General features: G+C 39.5%; 1 protein-coding gene across 6 annotated transcripts in view; it reads left to right on the top strand.

The window, feature by feature from the left end:
• The window catches only part of LOC135217103 (uncharacterized), a 316,159-nt gene that overhangs the window by 254,549 nt on the left and 43,962 nt on the right, over positions 1–17,648 (top strand). For 5 of the 6 annotated variants that reach the window (XM_064252796.1, XM_064252795.1, XM_064252794.1 and 2 more), the window contains one exon: positions 17,426–17,457. The exons of the other annotated variant lie outside the window; for it this stretch is intronic. The gene's annotated coding sequence lies outside the window, so the exon portion shown is untranslated. The remainder of the gene's footprint in view (positions 1–17,425; positions 17,458–17,648) is intronic. 6 annotated transcript variants of the gene reach the window in all.

Genomic DNA, 17,648 nt, shown 5'->3' with positions numbered 1-17,648 from the left:
AGACGACATTTTGAGATGAAACATTTAATGCTTTCTGTGTCACGCGTCCTGAATTTAATGATGAATTTGCTTATATAGTCGTTTAGAATAAATTTCAGGATTTTAGAAAAAGGTTAACTCGATGTTCAAACTGAATGAGGCCATATTTCCATTATTTCATCATAGCATGACCAAAGCTAACTACTTAATGTGCGACGCCAGTGAACCAATACTTGCAGGAAACAAGTCAGAATTCTCTTCCCATTCCGAACAGACTTCAAATTCCTGCAGATTCCTTAGGAATTTCAAGACATTTGACTATTTCTTGAAGTCAGAGTTTTGTTCTTATTTCGAGCAGACTTCAAATTTTCATGAATTCCCAAAAGGAATTTCAAGACACGGGACTAATTTTCGAAGTCAGAATTCTCTTCTCATTTCAAACAGACTCCAAATCCTCATTGAATTTCCAGACACTGAACGTATCTCCTAAGTTAAGCAACTTTTAACAGAATATTCTGATAAATTGAGCAACTTTTAACAGAATATTCTGTAAATAATTAAGCAACTTGAATTTTAACAGAATATTCTGATCAATTGAGCAACTTTTAACAGAATATTCTGATAAATTGAGCAACTTTTAACAGAATATTCTGATAAAGCAACTTTTAACAGAATATTCTGATAAATTAAGCAACTTTTAACAGAATATTCTGATAAATTAAGCAACTTTTAACAGAATATTCTGATAAATTAAGCAACTTTTAACAGAATATTCTGATAAATTAAAGCACTTTAACAGAATATTCTGATAAATTGAGAACTTTTTAAACAAGAATTATTGATTAATTTAAGCAACTTTTAACAGAATATTCTGATAAATTGAGCACTTTTAACAGAATATTCTGATAAAATTAAGCATCTTTTACAAATATTTTTGTATATATTAAGCAACTTTTAACAGAATATTCTGATAAATTAAGCAACTTTTAACAGAATATTCTGATAAATTGAGCAACTTTTAACAGAATATTTTGATAAATTAAACAACTTTTAACAGAATATTCTGATAAATTAAGCAACTTTAAACAGAATATTTTGATATATTAAGCAACTTGAGAGAATATTCTGATAGATTAAGCAACTTTTGAGAGAATATTCTGATTAAGTAAACAGCTTTTGAGAGAATATTCTGATAAATTAAACTTTTGAGATAATATTCTAAAAAATTAAGTAACTTTTGAAAGAATATTTTGATAAATTAAGCAACTTTTGAGAGAATATTCTGATAAATTAAACAACCTTTGAGAGAATATTCTGATAAATTAAACAACTTTTGAGATAATATTCTGAAAAATTAAGTAAGTTTTGAGAGACTAATTTGATAAATTAAGCAACTTTTGAGAGAATATTCTGATAAATTAAGCAACTTTGAGAGAATATTCTAATAAATTAAGCAACCTTAGAGGTAATATTCTCTGATAAATTAAGCAACTTTTGAGAGAATATTCCGATGAATTTCGGAGTGGTAGTATGAAGGAGAGACCTGATTTGAAAGGCGCCATGCATCATTTCTCTTGGGATGGGGACTCGATTATGCAATGGTCTTCAGGAAGAAGGAGAAAGTACCGTACGTCGGTTCCTCGGGCCATGAAATTTGGTCATCCAACCCCCGCCCCAAACTTTTTTTTTAATTTTTTTTGGAAGCGGCTGTTGGTTGGGTGGGTGGTGGTGTAAGTTGATGCGCATTCCTTCTTTCATTACACCTGTATATACGTACCTAAATGTATGGAAGCATGCACACATACACACACGTGTCGCACACAACACATTAATATATGTGTGTGTTTCAGAGGAGTTGTTTTTAGTGCTGACAAGTTTTTCTTTCATTTTCCTCTCAAAGCAGCCATTTTGATGTAGACGTTAAAATTTCCACTATTATCCTTTCAGCACTGACCAACGCAAAGATATTTAGATCTTAAAATTTCCCTTACTAATTCTGAAAAGCGCTCTTCCTTCTTGAAGATGTTTAAGACCAAAAAGTGTTTTGATGTTGAGGAATACTCGAAAAAAAAAATGCTGTATATACAACGTATACTTAAATATTATGTTTGTATATATACATGTGTGTATACATATCTATGTATATTGCGTGAGTGTCAGCGTATACTGTTATTATACTTTCCTCTCATTCTAGTAATTTTTTATTTCTTTGTTAGAACCAGGAAACATAGCTATATTTCCATCATTACCAACCCTTTGTCTTACACCAAGTACACCAAGATGGGAAAAATACCCACGGACAAGTACAGGCAAAACAGCCCAGCAGACCCAGACACCGAGGAAGGAGGTTGAAATATTCAACCTTTTAACCTTGAATTCAATGACGGAGGGGAAGGGGGGGATGGTGTTGCGAACTGCAAGTCCCCTTATGCAGTTCGGTACAGAGGTCATTGTTGTGGTAGGGTCGAAGAAGATGGATCTCTCTCTTCTCTCTCTCTCTCTCTCTCTTAAGGGAAGCAAGTGAAGTGCTAAATCATTGTTTGGAGCGGGTTTACCCAGTTGCGTTCACATCGTCACTTTCGTTAACGAATTTCGGTTACGTTTATGTAACTCCTTAGGGGCACGTTCATATGGACCAATTCGTCACGTAAGATACAAAAGGATGCTGCATTGTTTTTTTTTTTTCTTTCTTTTTTTTTTGCGCGCGGTCAGCGCGTGTCTTGTCCGTCACGTGTTTGTGTATCCCAGAAGAGGTCCTCTACCTCTGTGTATGTGTTTGTGTGTATATAGGTGTGTGTTTCCTTGGTAGGAGTCCTTACTTATGTGTGTGTTCAGGAGTGTCTCCCTGTTATAACTTTGTACTGTTTTAACAATCTGATTATGTGATTGAGTGTGCGTGTTATGCGCGTCCCAAACACCCCCCCCCCCTCTCTCTCTCTCTCTCTCTCTCTCCCTCCTCTCTCTCTCTCTCTCTCAAATCCGCCATGACATACTAAACGAGCATTATATTAGCCGTAGAACGCTATCAGCGATGCATGAAGGTTAAATGATTATATATATATATATATATATATATATATATATATATATATATATATATATATATATATATTGTTCGTATATAGGGCCTTGAGAAGAAGCTAGATACGTAAACAGAAATGATTGAGGGATTTTTTAAAGGGGAATTGCATTTTAACTTACCGTAAACTGATAGTTATTAATGAATACTTTAGAGGAAGGTCGCCAGAAAACTCAGCTCGTTACTTAACAACTATTTATTTACTAAAAGGCCCGTGCTGGGCTGGAGAAAAAGGTAAATGATGGCTCCGTTAGCCGTTATAGCTGGTTTTCATACACTTGGGTAATGCAACACTTGCGGGCAGAGACATGACACGTGGCTCAGGGAATCTGGAAAAGAATACCCAGATTAAACGAGATAAAAGGAAAAATGACTTCTTGCTTTGATTAAGGCTGATTAATTCTCTAGCATTGGGAAGGTAAACTCGAATGGTTCACTGAGGTATACACGAAAGCTTGGTCTTTAACAAGTCACCAAAATGGGGAGCACGTGGCCCGATGAGGACAAAGGGCTTTGATGTAGAAGGGGTAAAAATGAGAATTAATGAAAATGAATTTAGCAAGAGTCGTATGGTAGTAAAAGGTGCTGGGTTGAAGTTTACACTTTCAGACGTACCTTTATGCAATATTCTGTGTATCCTTGTAGAAGAATGCGGTCCGACCTCTGTTCAGGTCTGGGGTTCGTGTCCACCAGTGCGTCGTGGGTAGGCCTAATTTTGGGAGGCTGGCCATTTGACCTCTGTCCGAGATCACGTCTCGCAGCCGACTGAGCGATACTGGTTGGTTTCGAATCACGGGGCTTCCAAAAACCGCCTCGAGCATTGCCTGAAAGGTGGTAAACACAACGCCAGCAAATTGGGAAGGAAAATAGGTCTTATTGTAGAAGTCCCTAAAATCCATCTCGAAGCCTAGCTACTCTTGTGACTTGCCTCTCTTACCCTAAGCTTCCGTCAGACCGGAAATATCATTCCCTTCCTACGACATACCCACTCTCCCCAACAACAGTAGCTTCAGAGACGGCATGGCTGCTACTTTTATAATTAAATATAACTAAAACTCTGCTGGGAAGGCGAGGCGTTCTATAGACGTAGCAGCTCCCCTGTTAAGAAGGCATTCACGGGTCCCTTCGGGCTGTGAAGGTCTTGGCTTAAATAAGTTGATCGCCTCGACAACCCAGTCTCCTACTCTAACTTGAAGTTTTTTGTTTTAGCAGCGATACGGCTGACTACAATGGCCTACCTAACTTATAGGCAAAGATGCTAAGTGTACTACTTAATGTAGTGATGTAATCTAGCCTAAGTAATAACTACGGGTTGTCTGTGACGACAGTCTACTCTACCCCTAGATAAGGTTACTTGAAAATTCTACTTGCTACTAACCTAATGCCCTGGTACTAAATCATTAGCCTAACCTACTCAATACAGTTAAATGAAGACGCAATCATTCCAGAGTGTGGTACGCACAGCAGTAGTTCAGCGACGGAACTGTTAAAATACATAATGAGAGGTAATGATGCTGGGGATGATGAGTGGTTAATTTACCAGGAGGGAAATGCAATGAGGTAATTATAGAAGTAGGGTTAGTATTACAATGGCTAGGGGTTAGAGGGTTATGCTACTGGCAGAGATCAGGCTAGGCTACCTTCTCTGGGTGGGTAGGTGCCAGGATCATTCTGCAAATGAATGCGACACTGTACCTCGGGCACAGGTGTCAAGGAGAGCATGTGGCTCTTTTTGTTAATATGTTAATTACGTCCCTTCTTCTTCTTCGTTCTTATTCCTCCTCAGGACCTGGCTATACCAGTCCTAGGAGTAGACGGAGGCACCGACTCTGGGGAAAGGCCAGAAACGCCGGCAGGAGCAGAGGCAGTGGTAGCCTGAGGATTGCAGGAGAACACCCTACTTCGGTATCTGCAGCAACCGTCGTAGAGGTGGAACCTACTGCAGGGGAGGCCCTCACTTCGGCTGCTGCGACAGCCGTCGTAAGGGGAAAACTCCAGGCTGACTCCTGGTCGGGCTGTTCCTGGTTTTCCAGAGGAGGTACAAAGGTAAGGTCTGCCGGAGGTTCATCCTCGGGCGACAGAGGTAAGGTGAATGAAGAAGGAACTAGTGATTGGCCATGGGCTGTGGTAAGCTCCATGCCTGTTGGAGGATCTCCTGTAGGAGGATCCTTGATAGGTAGGCGCCCGGCGCTAGCTGGGGGGGCCAGGCGCAGAGGTCAAGTTCGGTGGTGGCTCTACGTCCAGGCTGGACGGAGCTTGGCACTGCTCAGTGCTGCCAAGTGGTACTGGCAGAGAGTTGAGGTCGACTGGACCTGTGGCGGGTACCGGAGGTGCAATACCTCTCAGCGTGCCCTTGGTTATGGGAGACAGAGGGTCCTGTCTCTTTTGGAAGGCTAAGCCTTGTGGGACTTGGACAGTGTCCGCTGCACATAACTTGCTAGGGCACCTAGGCCAATTTGTGGAGTGCCCTATTACGTTACAGGTCTTGCAATGGAACTGTGAATGGTCAATCTCCCTCCTTGGTAACGGGGGAGACTGTTGGTGGATGTACTTCCTAGAAGAAGTAGAATTTCGGTGACTCCTTGCTTTGGAGTGAATTGGACATGGGTTAGGACCCCTAGGCTTTTTGAATTGTGAGGGAGACTTCATGTCTTGCCCTAGGAGGAGGTCGTAACCTCCTGGGATGTAGCTTGCAACTGCAAGAGTACATTCTTTGGAGAAGTGAGGTCTAGTGACCCTCAATTGGACGGTCGGAAGGATCAGTTTAATGTGATTGATACCTTCAATGGTGATCAATCGACGTCTATCAACATTAGCCCCTCGGGGAATTCTGTCTTCCCGTATCAGGGAGACTTGAGCGCCAGAGTCGTCGTAGGCTCTGACGTGGCTTGGCTGATAATGGCTTTGGAGGGGTGCGACGGTTATAGGGCCCTTAGCTGGGGGTCCTAGAGAAGAAGGATTGGTGACGGCCATTGCGACGGCAGGAATATTGTGGTTCGCGCACCCTCCGTAGTTGGCAGACATGTGACCCTTGCGGCCACAGTCGCGGCAGAACTTGTTCCAGAACCCTCTTCCGTGGCACTGGATGATAAGCCGAGATGCCCACAGGTTGCGAATCTGCGGAGTCACCAAGGCTGGCAGTGTGCTCTGGCACAGAAGAGTCCTCTCTGGCAGTGATGTGACGTGGGTGAGGTTGAAGGGAACCTCCGTTGAATCACCCTCGGAAGCAATTTCGGGGTTAACTGTGGGCTTACCTCTTCCAAAAGGGAGGAGGTAGGCGGTAAAAAGGTAAAAGGCTGGCAGGATGCGGCAGGAATTTCTATCTCCGGCACTGGATCAGGACCAGGCTCACAAATAGAAAGGATGTCAGGCTGACCAGAGACGGCGGGACTAAGAGAGACAGTGGGTGCAGGGCTGGAAGCTGGCAGAGTGGCTTGAGCTAGGATACTCTCCTTACGGGCTTCTCCCGCTTGATGTCGAGTTCCTTCTCCTTGAGAGCGAGCTCATGCTTCGCTCCTCTTCCTTGCCTTCCTTTCTGCTTCTCTTTCTTTCTCTCTGCTTCTCTGGCTTTTCTCTGGTTTTCCCTTTCTTCCTTTTCTTGCAGGCGCGCGGCAGCCTGCTGCGCCTTTATCCACTGGTCTAGTGCTGGTCCAGTGTAACCAGCCTCCTTGCCCAGTTATGAGGACTCGGAGCCTCTCGAGCTCTACGGCAAAGAAGTCGCGGGAAGCAGGGGAAGACATTTCCCTTAGGCTGCAGTAGAGGCTCTGATGAAAATGAAAATAATGACAAGGAAGGGTAAATGGATGGAATGGGAGTGCCTACTGTGGAAAGTGGCACTCACTTGGAAATGGTTCTGCGACATGGTAATGAAAAGTGAAAAGACTGGGTGCTCGGTGGCACTTTGTGACTGGCACCTTCTGATGAGGTGAAAAAATCGAAGGAAGTGTGCGGCGCACGTCACACTTACGGGCGTTCCCAACTTGGGAGACGTTGGAATGGGCTACCTGTAGGTCCAATACAGGTGCACGGCACTTATGAGGAGGCGTTCCTTGGGCAGCACTAGTAGTGCTGGTATTGCGGCACTTTGGGGAGGCGTTCCTTGGGATGGTCCGAAAGATCACTGATCCTCGTACACGGACATTAATGAATTGGGCGTTTCCGTAAGGACGGACACGCAAGTTTGTCAGCTTAGGGCTGGTATTGCGGCACTTCTGGGAGGCGTTCCCTTGTTGAGTGTTCGAAGGATCACTGACCCTTGTACACGACACACTAATTACTTGGGCGTTCCGTAAGGACGGACACGCAGGTTTAATGGCTACCTGTACGCCTGTACAGGTGCAATGGCCCTTATGGAGGCGTTCCTTGGAGCACTGGTATCGTGCTGGTGTGTCCCGGACACTACACGCAGTATACTCAAGTAATACCGAAGTGAAATGGCACTCTGTTCGGGCAGAGTGTAATGGTGGAGAGAAAAGTAAAAGGTGGGAGTACTTCAGCAGCCAGTCGATGAAACAGTGTCAAGGGGAATAGTGGCACTGTAAATGAAAAGACCTGACTGCACTGTGGTGGCCAGTCCTAAACTGGTAACGACTTCCCTGTCTGGAAGTAATGGCGTGGCACTGTGCGAATTGTGCTTGCGGTACACGCAAGTCTTTTGGGATAAAATGAACAAGACCACTCGGGCAACGACAGGTAAATGGAAATTTTAGATGCTCAGTCCCTCGCTGAAGTACTCGATAATGAAATAAATAAATGTTTGCAAACTGCAATGGACACATGCGCGTACGTATCACGCTGTGTAAATGAGACACAAGAGACTAGAATAAGGTTAATTCGGCATGCTATAATTAATGGTAAGATGTAGTACTCTGGCTTCGTGAATACTGGTTTTCTCTCTCTCTCTCTCTCTCTCTCTCTCTCGGAGAGGGTGAAAAATGATATATGAATGAACTCCCTTATATTTGAATTGAACTACTAATGTTTCGTTTAATATGACGCAACTTGCGTTAAATTATCTACTTACGTTAACGTTTTTTGTGAAAGAATTGCTTTTGATAACGTTTTATGAAAATGATAACGCGCTCGTGGTGAACGATTTTTACGTTAATGTTAGCGGCTTCGCTTATGAAATGATTTGCGTTTCAATATGAATTTTACAAAAGACGCGTTTTACGTTAACAATTCTTGCAAGTGACTCTACTTTTAAGAGTTACGTTAACTTTACGTAAGGACAAGTGAAAAATTACGGTAAGGATTTGAAAACGATGTTAGCAAACAATTGTAAATGAGGTTACGTTAAGTGAAATGAAATTTTCGCTCAGCGCGCGAGTGAGCGATGCGAGGTGAAACACGTGAGGCGAGAAGAGCGGGTTAGCACCACGGTGTGCTAGCAGTGATGGCGAATCAGCTGATTCTCTGTAAATGCGAAGGCAATTTACAACACAAAATACTACTTTCTTATTCAAGGCGAATTACGTTAATTTTTCTGGCAGGACGATAGATACTAGTACAGACATTGATATTATTTACGTTAAAACTTCGTGACTTACGTTACTTTGCTTAAAATTGTTTAGACAATGGTTGAAAGAGGAAACAAACATGGCTGCCGCTGTGAACGAGCGAAGGTTGGTTGAGACCGCGCAGGCGCGAGAATCTCTAAGCTGAATTTAAGCTGAGAGGTAGCGGTTACCAACACTTGGAATGAAGACTAAGTTAAAAATGGATACCCTAACTTATCACAGACAAAAGAATTGTACACTTCTTTTGCCGTAACTATTAGTAAAACACTCCTAACTAGCTAGGCTTTCAAACACAGCAATAAACCCTGGCAAAGCACTTCCTAGTTTTGATCTGGTTCTTTCTGGCATCTATTCTACACACGTGCTGCTCGTCCGACGAGGATGCGATTTTATAAAATAACAGAATTCGCTCGGCGCTCTGGCCGTTACAATATAATATATTTCTACCTTCACATTTGTTTAAAACACTTCTAAATAAAATACTTAACGTACCTTAAGCTAACATAGGTTATAATAATCATATTAATGAATGGATATCCTTACCGTGAGTCAGTGTGTCTTCTTCCCTGCAAGTGTGCTTGATTTACGCTTTGTAAAATAATTTACAGTTTACGTTTTTACAACGGATAACACGATTTACAAGCTTTTTTTTTTTTTTTTTTTAGCAAGCTAGGTTCATATCCTCGGCGAAGGTCGACAATGTTACGTATATAGGGCCTTGAGAAGAAGCTAGATACGTAAACAGAAATGATTGAGGGATTTCAAGAGGGAATTGCTTTAACTTACCGTAAACTGATAGTTATTAATGAATACTTTAGAGGGAAGGTCGCCAGAAACTCAGCTCGTTACTTAACAACTATTTATTTACTAAAAGGCCCGTGCTGGGCTGGAGAACCAAAAGGTAAATGATGGCTCCGTTGAGCCGTTATAGCTGGTTTTCATACACTTGGGTAATGCAACACTTGCGGGCAGAGACATGACACGTGGCTCAGGGAATCTGGAAAAGAATCCCAGATTAAACGAGATAAAAGGAAAAATGACTTCTTGCTTTGATTAAGGCTGATTAATTCTCTAGCATTGGGGAAGGTAAACTCGAATGGTTCACTGAGGTATACACGAAAGCTTGGTCTTTAACAAGTCACAAAGGGAGCACGTGGCCCGATGAGGACAAAGGGCTTTGATGTAGAAGGGGTAAAAATGAGAATTGAAAATGAATTTAGCAAGAGTCGTATGGTAGTAAAGGGTAAAAGTCTGGGTGAAGTTTACACTTTCAGACGTACCTTTATGCAATATTCTGTGTATCCTTGTAGAAGAATGCGGTCCGACCTCTGTTCAGGTCTGGGGTTCGTGTCCACCAGTGCTCGTTGGGTAGGCCTAATTTTGGGAGGCTGGCCATTTGACCTCTGTCCGAGATCACGTCTCGCAGCCGACTGAGCGATACTGGTTGGTTTCGAATCACAGGGCTTCCAAAAACCGCCTCGAGCATTGCCTGAAAGGTGGTAAACACAACGCCAGCAATTGGGAAGGAAAATAGGTCTTATTGTAGAAGTCCCTAAAATCCATCTCGAAGCCTAGCTACTCTTGTGACTTGCCTCTCTTACCCTAAGCTTCCGTCAGGACCGGAAATATCATTCTACGACATACCCACTCTCCCAACAACAGTAGCTTCAGGAGACGGCATGGCTGCTACTTTTATAATTAAATATAACTAAAACTCTGCTGGGAAGGCGAGGCGTTCTATAGACGTAGCAATATATATATATATATATATATAGTATATATCCATATATATATATATATATAGATATATATATATATGTGTGTGTGTGTGTGTGTGTAAGTGAATGTATGTATATAGTACTTTAAGGGGCTAGGTGGGATGGGGGTAAATTAGTCTTTTTAATTTGTATTTCGGGTGTTTTGGTACATTATACTTTTCAGTAATGTGTGGGTGAGATAGAGAAAGAGGGAAATTAAAAACTTGTGATTGTCTAATTCACCAATTTTTGCCAATAATCGATAATAACATTTGAATGTTAGGGTTAGCATGAGAGAGAGAGAGAGAGAGAGAGGAGAGAGAGAGAGAGAGAGAGAGAGAGAGAGAGATTAATAACGTGTGGTTATCTAATTCACGGTTTATAAAACCAAGCATTAACAACATTTGGACACTTGTCTTAGTAATCTCTCATCGTGAGTGAGGATTGAGCTCTGAACGTCATCACGTTATCATTATTTTTACGAAAGATTTGTTTAGAATTGTGGGGGTCTCCATCATTTGATGCCACTCTCCTCAAAAGATATACGTATACTTATATACATATACAGGGCGACACATGACAATCGAGGACACATCCATCCACCACCAGGTGTGCCTGGACACACCTGAGGCTGGGAGTGGCACCGAATGAATGCATGTGTGTATCTGTGTGTGTTTGAGTGCGTTTCATGATTTGCGAGCTGGTACTTAATTGATACTGATCTCACTCGTATCTTTATATCTTTATTTACTCGCTGGTGTAGTTCAAGAAGGAATTAAGTTGCGATACATAGATATATATATATATATATATATAATATATATATATATACTATATATATATAAGATATAAGCCACGAAGGAAAGTGAAACAATGGGTTCACTTTCCCTCGTGGCTTCTGCCTGCCTTATATATATATCAAGTTCCAAATTTTCGTGATTCAGTTATACGTACATATATATATATATATATATATATATATATATATATATATATATATATTATACATACATATATACATATATATAATACTCACCACCAAACATAAGTAACATAAAACTTAGGCATACGAAAAATGTAAACAACAATTTCACAAATGCACTGAAATACGACACATGAACAAGAAGACAGCGTAACAGGAAAAGGATTTTGTGAGTGAAAAAAAAGAAGAAAAACAACGGAAGTGTCGTTTCTGAGAGAGCACTCATCATCGGTACAGTTCAACTCATTTACCGGGTAACGAAATTAGCAAGCAGCCGCATAACCTTTGACAGAGTAACAACCCAAGGTTATAACTCGACCAGGAACAAATTACCCGTTCGACCTTCGACCCTATAACACTTTTATTACAACACTTTACACATGATTATAGCACTTTAGTCCCTTTTCAAGGGTATGGGTAATAATTGTGTTTACATTCTGCGTCTCGATGGTGAGAGGTTTTGATGTGTAAGCCATTAGAAAACACTGGACTTAAAATATTAATGCAATAGTATGCAAAGAATGGGACTATTTTACATCTTTTGACTAATATTTAATGTATGTTTATTTATGTACTGTTACGTATTTGTCCGGTATATTTACTTGACAGGTGCATGTAAAAGAATGAAACAATTACGTTACCTGTCATTTCTCTGTGTATATATATAGTATATATATATATATATATATATATATATATATATATATATATATATATGTGTGTGTGTGTGTGTGTGTGTGTGTGCGCGTGCGTGTGTGTATATTTGTATTGCTATTTAATTTTGGTCTAATCATTCATATCATCACTGTGAATACGCAGTTCGTGTTGGTTTTTTTTTTTTTTTTTTTTCTTCCAATTTTCGTTCGTTTTCCCTTATTGCCTTTCATTTTCAGGTCTGCTTAAAAATTATCCTTGCCAAAGTATGTATAAATATAAGTATGTAATAGTATGATTATGGAAGATCTTCAATGTATCAGATATAAAAAAAAATCTTTAGTATATTCATATACTGGATAATGTGATTGTTTCTTACCGTCCGTCATTTATTTACTAACTTCTTTATTACTAACTGTTGTTTCTTACTAACTTGTTTATTGCTGACTGTTTTTTCTTATTGACTGTTGCTTCCTACGAATTGTTTTTTATAACTGACTGCTGTTTCTTACTAACTGTTGTTTGTTACTGAATGTTGCTCCTTACTAATTGTTTCTCATTAATTGTTGTTACTAACCTATTAACTGTTGTTTTGTTACTAACTGTTGTTTCTTACTGACTGGTTTCATGTTAACTGTTGTTTTGTTACTGACTGTTGTTTCTTATTTATTGTAGTTTCTTACTGACTGTAGTTTCTGACTAAGTGTTGTTTCTTACTGACTGTCGTTTTACTAACTGCTGTTTCTTATTGATTGCTGTTTCCTACTAACTGTTATTTCTTACTCGTTGTTTCTTACTGAATGTTGTTTCTTACTAATTATTGTTTCATGCTGACTGTTGTTTCTGACTAGTGTTGTTTTACAGACTGGTTTCTCACAAACTGTTGTTTCTCGCTAACTTTTTCTCACTGTATTGTTTCTTACTGACTGTTGTTTCTTACCAGGTGTTGTTTCCTATTAATTGTTGTTTCCTACTGACTGTTGTTTCTTGCTAACTGTTGTTTCTGTCGAAGTGTTCTTTCTTACTGACTGTTGTTTCTCATTAACTGCTTGTTTCTTGCTGACAGTTGTTTCGCACTAGCTATTTCTTACTGAATTGCTTTTTACTGACAGCTGTTTTTTTCACTGACTTGTTTCTTACCAAGTGTTGTTTCTTCCTAATTGTTGTTTTTATTAACTGTTGTTTGTTACTGACTTGTTTCTCACTAACTGTTGTTTTTCGCTAAATTTTTCTTACTGACTGTTGTTTCAGACTAAATGTGGTTTCTTACTGTTGTTTCTTATCAAGTGTTTTTCTTATTAATTGATGTTTCCAACTGACTGCTCTGTCTTGCAACTTGCTTTTTACTAATTGTTATTTCCTACTAACTGTTGTTTCTTAGCGACTCAATTGAAACTTAGTTATAAGGTATGTTCATTCAGTTTATGATTTACAATTAATGCAGTAGTAAAAAACCAGTTTTATAATCTGTAAATACAGTTAAGTATAAGCACTATGTAATAACACGCCCTCTCTCTCTCTCTCTCTCTCTCTCTCTCTCTCTCTCTCTCTCTCTCTCTCTCTCTGTATGTGTGTGTGTGTGTGTAGTGGTTTACAGTTAATGTAGTTGTTTTAAAAATAGACATATAATCTGTAAATACACTTCAGTATACGCCCTATGTGATGCAATAACTCTCTCTCTCTCTCTCTCTCTCTCTCTCTCTCTCTCTTAGAGGACGATCACTCCTTCTCCTCCAACTTCATTCCTGAGATTCTTAAAGAGAAAACGAGAGGAATTTTAAGTTTTTATCTTTTTTTTTTTCCCATGATCATTTTCACCGACTTCCTCTCCCTCCCCATTTTACATTTTTGGAAAACTACTCATCGTTATTTTATATATCTTTCCAAGTTAATCCTTGGTTATCCTTATCCACAGCAGGACAAGAGTAAGTACGCTTGTTTTGAACTTTCTCTTTCATATTCAAAGTAGGATGATGATGATCAAGGGGGTTTGACTAGATAAAGATGTATGCTAGAAATTCTCTATCCTTATCCATTTAGAGGATAAGAATAAGAATGTATCCTTAAGATTCCTAGTCCTTATCCATGAGAAGAAGATTGAGGGCGTTTCCTTTAAGATTCCTAATCCTTATCCGTAACAGGATAAAAATACGGATGTTTCCTTAAGATTACTAATCCTTATTCACGAGGGATAAAATGACGATATGTCCATAAGATTCCGACTTTTTATTTACGAGAGGATAAGAATGAGGATGTTTCCATAAGATACCTAATCCTTATCCATAACAGGATAAAATACGGATGTTTCCCAAAGATTCTAAGTTTTGTCAATGAGAGGAGAAGACTGAGGACGTTTCCTTAAGATTCCTAATCCTTATCCGTGAGAAGATAATATAAGAATGTTTGACTGAGCTCCCTTATCCCTATCCAAGGCTGGATAAGGATAAAGAGGATTGCTTTATCATCCTTTCACGAGTGATAATGATGTGCATTTTGCGTTGTCATGGTAACTGGTCATTTTAGAAAACACAGATATTGTTTCAGTTATTCAGCTATCCATATTTTTCTTTATCCATTTATATATTTCAATTTATCAATAAGTTGAGGGGCTTACTTTCATATCCTTGGATATTATCGATATTAGTAGATAATAGTTGGTAGGAGATAATTAGGGTGTGATTACCATTTGATAGTAGTTTGCTTTTAATGCCTAACGACGACCTTAAGTTTTTTTTTTTTATTTTTATTTTTTTATTTTTGCAAGTTCCAACTCCAAGTGTCCTTCAGAGGTAATTTTCTTGACATGCACACAATCGTCGGACTTCCTCTCGCTACCATTGATAATTCCAGTAAGGTTAACCGCAGGTATCGCTTGGTAATCCTGCAGGAATCTCGGCTTTCTTGAGAGAGAGAGAGAGAGAGAGAGAGAGAGAGAGAGAGAGAGAGAGAGAGAGAGAGAGAGAGAGAGAGAAACAAAGTTAACCTCCCAGGCTGAAAGGCGCATTTTCAATACCGTGGCAACTTTCACTCTCGGCATCCCAACACTGTGATTGTGGCAGCGCCCCTAAAAGTTGTATCCATTTGCTCTCTCTCTCTCTCTCTCTCTTCTCTCTCTCTCTCTCTCTCTCAGAGGTGATTACTTTCGGTTTTTGTCACTTCTACATTCATAGGCATTCGCTCTCTCTCTCTCTCTCTCTCTCTCTCTCTCTCTCTCTCTCTCTCTCTCTCTCTCTCTCAGATGTTTACTTTCAGTTTTTATGTCACTTCTCTTTTCTTTATGTAGTTTCCAAATTTTTATTTCCAGATAATCTTGTCATCTTTAATTGTAAATAAAAAAAAATTCTCTTAATTTTTTTATTATGCGTTTTCTGACAATTTTTCCCTAAAGCTTTCATTGTTTTAGATTCGCATTTCACCTCCCACTCTCCTTTTCCAATTAATACACACACACAAACACACACACCTAATTTCTCAAATGAATGGGAGGCCACTGCACGACCAAGAATGTTACTTCATTCATGAAAGCTCCATATTTATAAAGGCGGTTTGTTCAGAAGAGAGGTTACCGGTCTTGCCCCACCCCATCCCCGCCCCACACATACACACACACACACACCTTCCTACCCCCAAAACCAGATAGGATTCTCCTCTCTCTCTCTCTCTCTCTCTCTCTCCATCCCATCCCAGCCGATTGAGAGACACTCCTCTCGTTAAAGAATGTATTCAAAAAATAGATAATTGGATCTTTCAGAAAACTTTCGATCCATTGGCAGAAAACTTTCTATCTACCTATCGAAAACTTTCAATTCATCGGTAGAATTCATCGGTAGAAGATTTTCTTTTATAAGTAGAAACATTGGAAAATTTCCTATCTACCGGTCAAAAATTTCCTTATCAGTCGGTAAAATACTTTCTGTCTATTGGTAGAAAACTTTCTGTCTGTTTGTGGAAAATTTTCTATCTATCGGTAGGAAATTTGGGTGGGAAAACTTTTGTCTATCGGTAGGAACCTTGGAAAAACTTTTGTCTATCGGTAGGAACCTTGGAAAAACTTTTGTCTATCGGTAGGAACCTTGGAAAAACTTTTGTCTATCGTTAGGAAGCCTTTGATCTATTGGAAGAAAATGTTCTATCTATTTGTAAAAAAACCTCTCTATCTATCGGTAAAAAAAACCCTTTGGATCTATCTGTAGAAAGCTCTCTGTCTATAGGTAGAAAACTGTCTATTTATCGGTAGAAAACTTTCTATCTATCGCGTCTGTTGAGAGATTGCCTAGCGATGGATAGGGCCAGAGGATGGATAGGTGGATGGCGTTGTTCAACTTCATGTTCGAATTTTGCATAAAACGCGCGAAAGTTGAGTTATGGAGATTTTTTTGAGGTGTAGTTTTTTTCTTCGTTTTTCTTTATCCTGTTTGCGTTCAGGAAGAGTGAGGAGCAGGTCTAGGGAGATAAAAGCAAGAAAAGAAGGAAGCAGTCAGTATAAGGGAGCAGTATTTTATATGCAGATTTTTCATTAGTTTCAGCAGATGTGAGGGTAAGTATTTTATAGGTTGTACGGAGATGATTTCAGGATCTCTGTATTTGGTTCTTATAGATAAAGTTTTTACGCTGTTTTTTCTTTGCTAGGGGGAAGGGGGTGAGGGGTGTTGGTGTTGGTGGTTGAGTAAAGGCGCCGGGAGGGCGGTTAGGGATTGGTGGTGGGGGGGGGGAGGTAGGGGGCGGTTTAGGGATTGATTTCAGGTTTTCTTTATTAGGGAGTCAACGTCGGAAATTTATTTGTATTTTAGCATCATTGGGTTCGACGATTTCGGGTTCACTGAATGGCGTGCTTGGGGTCCGTGTTTCCCAAACCTCGCAGGGTCTTATATAAGATAAAAAGGAAAAAGAAAAAGAATCTAAAGCTCTCAGAGGAAGGAGATAAAGCGGCTCCCTTTGATGGGTTAAAAAAGAAAGTTGAGATTTAATTGATGGAATGTGTCTGCATAATGACACCTTACTCAGAGAGCACTTATTATTTATTTTTTTGTGTTTTGTTTCCGGTGAAAATATGATTGAAAGTGACACTGTGTTCCTTTTCTTGTTTAAGGTCTTGCAAATTGTTCTCTCTCTCTCTCCTTTTTGTAAGGTTTGTATGAATGTTAATATGTGAGATGGAAGTTGATAACAAGAGGAAAGTATGAAATTTGTATTATATATATATATATATATATATGTATATATATATATATATATATGATTATATATGTATGTATGTATGTATGTATGTATGTATGTATATAAAACGCATACATACAGACATTCATATGTTTGTATACGTACATGCACCACGGTTACCAGATTACGTGCCGATTTAGCTCATACTGAATTGAGAAGCTGGAAAGCAGTTTTGCCTTTTTCACGCATGAATAATTCGAGAACCTTTTAAGCTCATTTCTCCTTCTTTCTTTTCCAGGCGTTGACGGTTTTCCAGCCTTGCATGTGAAAGTAAGTACCGCAATTGATTCACGAATCTAACGTTACTGTTTTTCTTGAATATTGGTGGAAGTAGTAGGCGCTGGACCTATTTAAGCTGAAAGTTATAGATACCATTCATGAGACTGCAATTGTTTGTAATTTACGGCTCAAATTCTACTATGAAAATAATTGGGAATTTCCTGCTAGATTTATGCCAAATT

Source organism: Macrobrachium nipponense, chromosome 7 (assembly GCF_015104395.2).
Source record: "Macrobrachium nipponense isolate FS-2020 chromosome 7, ASM1510439v2, whole genome shotgun sequence".
NCBI lineage: Eukaryota > Metazoa > Arthropoda > Malacostraca > Decapoda > Palaemonidae > Macrobrachium > Macrobrachium nipponense.
The sequence above is the reverse complement of the archived record's forward strand: the minus strand, read 5'-3'. Positions and strand labels throughout refer to the sequence as shown.